This window comes from Stegostoma tigrinum, chromosome 29 (assembly GCF_030684315.1).
Source record: "Stegostoma tigrinum isolate sSteTig4 chromosome 29, sSteTig4.hap1, whole genome shotgun sequence".
Lineage (NCBI taxonomy): Eukaryota > Metazoa > Chordata > Chondrichthyes > Orectolobiformes > Stegostomatidae > Stegostoma > Stegostoma tigrinum.
The window spans coordinates 21070750-21074617 of NC_081382.1; positions in this window are offsets into that span (position 1 = coordinate 21070750).

Genomic DNA, 3868 nt, shown 5'->3' on the forward strand with positions numbered 1-3868 from the left:
TCTGGGACACTGCATGGTAGTTTTAAACCACTACCTGGCTTGAACAGTTTGTTCTGAAATGTTTACGTTTCAAACAGTGATGACACTTTAAATTGAATAATGTTGCCACATACGTCATCCCTTTGACTGGTGTTTATGATGGTTGTAAAGATGGTGGTGATGTATTTTCCACGCAGTTATTGACTTTTATCATCCTGTGAACATGGGCTCATCGCCAACTTTTTAAGCAAATATTCTTGGTAATTATTTCAACTTTATTGTATTTGCCAACCAATTTTCAGCTCATCAGGAGAGTCCATGCTGTGCTCCTTCTCGAAATTGCAGTTTTAGTTTTATGCAACCAACTTCTCAAGTGTCTCCAAAAATACCAGTCCCAAAGGAACTGCAATAAGACAAATATGAGGAACAGATTGGGAGGCAGATTTTGGAAAGGTGCAGAAGTAACAGGATTGTTGTCATGGGTGACTTCAACTTCCCTCATATAGACTGGAGCCTCCTACGTGCAAATAGTTTAGATGGAGCAGATTTTGTCAGGTGTGTCCAGGAAGGATTTTTGATTCAATATGTAGATAGGCTGACTAGAGGGGAGGCCATTTTGGATTTGTTGCTTGGCAATGAACCAAGCCAGCTATTGGATCTCTTGGTAGGAGAGCATTTCGGTGATAGTGATCACAACTCCGGCACCTTCACTATACTCATGGAGAGGGATAGGAGCAGATGGTATGGGAAAGTATTTAACTGGGGGAAGGGAAATTACAATGCTATTAGGCAAGAACTACGGAGCACCAGTTGGGATCAGATGTCCACAGGGAAATGCACAACAGAAATGTGGAGGTTGTTTAGTGAGCAGTTGCTACAGGCACTGGATAGGTTTGTCCCACTGAAGCAAGGAACAGATGATAAGGTGAAGAAACCTTGGATGACAAGACATGTGGAACATCTAGTCAAGAGGAAAAAGGAAGCTTATTTAAGGTTGAGGAAGCAAGGATCAGAAAGGACTCTAGAAGTCTATAAGGTAGTCAGGAAGGAACTGAAGAGTGGACTTAGGAGAGCTAGAAAGGTATGAGAAAACCTTGGTGGGTAGGATCAAGGAAAACCCCAAGGCTTTCTATGCTTATGTGATGACCAAGAGGATGGCTAGAGTGAGGGTAGAGCCAGTCAGGGATACTGGAGGGAACTTGTGCACAGAGTCAGAGGAGGTAGGGAACATCCTTAATGAATACTTTGCTTCAGTGTCGACAGCATGAAACAGGCAGATATGCTCAAACATGTTGATATTAGGAAGGAAAATGTGCTAGAAACTTTGAAAAATATGAGGATAGATAAGTCCTCTCAGCCAGATGGGATATACCCAAGGTTTCTGCAGGAAGTGAGGGAAGATTTTGCTGCCCCTTTGGTAATGATCTTTGTGTCCTCTCTGTCCACTGGAGCAGTGCCAGAAGATTGGAGGGTGGCAAATGCCATTCCCTTGTTCAAGAAAGTGACTAGGGATAATCCTGGAAATTAAAGTCTTACTTCTGTGGTGGGCAAATTATTGGAGAAGATTCTGAGAGATAGTATTTATGATTATTTGGAAAAGCACAGTTTGATTAGAAGTAGGTGGCATGGCTTTGCGAGGGGCAGGTCATGCCTCACAAGCCTTATTGAATTCTTTGAGGATGTGACAAAACACATCGATGAAAATAGAGCAGTGGATGTGGTGTCTATACATTTTAGCAAGGCATTCGATAAAGTTCCATATGGTAGGCTCATTCAGAAAGTAAGGAGACATGGGATTCAGGGAAAATTGGCTATCTGGATAAAAAAACTGGCTGTCCAATAGAAGACAGAGTGTGATAGTAGATGGAGAGTATTCAGCCTGGAGCTCGGTGACCAGTGGTGTTCCACAGGAATCTGTTCTGGGACCTCTGCTCTTTGTGATCTTTATAAATGATTTGGATAAGGAAGTGGAAGGGTGGGTTAGTAAGTTTGCCGATGACACAAAGGTTGGTGGAGTTGTGGATTGCGTGGAGGGCTGTAGTAGGTTGCAACAGGCCATTGACAGGATGCAGAGCAAGTAGCAGATGGAATTCAACCCAGAAAAGTGTAAAGTGATTCATTTTGGAATGTCAAATTTGAATGCAGAATACAGGCTTAATGGCAAGATTCTCAGCAGTTTGGAGGAACAGAGAAATCTTGGGGTCCACGTCCGCAGATCGCTCAAAGTTGCGACCCAAGTTTGTAGGGATATAAGTAAGGCGTATAGTGTGTTGGCTTTCATTGGCAAGGGAATTGAGTTTAAGAGCTGTGAGGTTATGCCGCAGCTCTATAAAACCCTGGTTAGACCACACTTGGAATATTGTGTTCAGTTCTGGTCACTTCATTACAGGAAAGATGTGGAAGCTTTAGAGAGAGTGCAGAGGAGATTTACCAGGATGCTACTTGGACTGGAGGGCAGGTCTTGTGAGGAAAGGTTGAGGGAGCTAGGGCTTTTTTCATTAGAGTGAAGAAGGATGAGAGGTGCCTTGATAGACGTGTACAAGATGATGAGAAGCATAGGTAGAGTGGATAATCAGAGACTTTTTCCCAGGGCGGAAATGACTAATATGAGGGGACATAATTTTAAGGTGATTGGAGGAAGGTATAGGGGAGATGCAGAGGTAGGTTATTCACACAGAGAGCGGTGGGCGTGTGGAATGCGTTGCCGGCAGTGGTAGTGGAGTCAGTTACTTCAGAAACTTTTAAGTGACTCTTGGATAGGCACATGGATGGTAGTAAAATGTAAGGTATGCAGGGTAGATTGATCTGAGGAGGATAATAGGTCGGCACGACATCATGGGCCAAAGGGCCTATACTGTGCTGTGCTGTTCTATGTTCTATGCTTAAATATAATAGTTGGTGTAGATGCAGAGATAAGAAAATTACATTATATAAATCCATAGAGGCATTATACATTTTGTACAAACCAATAATTTTACAGTTACAAAATAATTTCTAAATTACATTGGGCAGTTATAAACACAGTACAAAACAGTTTCAGTCACTGAGGCGCAATAGAATTAGAGTTGATCTAAAGAGCATATTGTCTTATTTTTTATATTTTTGATTGTGAACTAAAATGAATTTGATTGTGAACACCAAGGAACTGTGCAATAAATTGTTGCACTTTTAAAAACAAGTTGCTGGAACTCATTTTGTGTGATGTTTACACTGCTGCTTTGTTCAAGCATTGCATGGTGATGTTTACAGATGGTGGCAAGGCACCACAGCATGTGTGTACAGAGTGTACCTGATTAGCTTGTGCAATAATTACCAGTCATGAATGCCAAAGGTCATCCAACCTGACAAACACTCCCTGATGGTTCCTGGGTACGAAAGCAGTTCAAGAGTATGAACAAAGAGGGAGAAGCCTTCAGCTTACTGGGAGGGTATTCCATGTGTGTGTCTCTTTCTGCCTTTAGCCTCATGAGAAGAGGTTAAAGAAACAGTGGTTGAGACCAGAAAGTCTTATCAAGTGCAAGGGTAATGTAAATAAACCCGATAGACTGGCGCTACTGAACTGACACATCCAGTTATTCTTCCCATAACCCATAAAATCAATGTTCTCTTTTCTGTTGTCTGTATCTATACATATGTGTAGAGTGTTTAAAACCAGGGGTTAGTGTTTAAGTAGTAGAGCCATGTGTGACAGTTTACTTGTGATTAGAATTTATTTATCTGTAATAAACAATAGCTCTTAAGTACAGGGACCTGGTCAGTGCTTTCCGATAACTTGATCCCAGCAGAGATATAAATCAAAGACTTTGTGCTCTTTGATTAAATTATTAACTTCTGCGGTGACCCTGAGTGTAGCAGGGCTAAAGAGTCAGCTCACTTTCCAATGTGCATT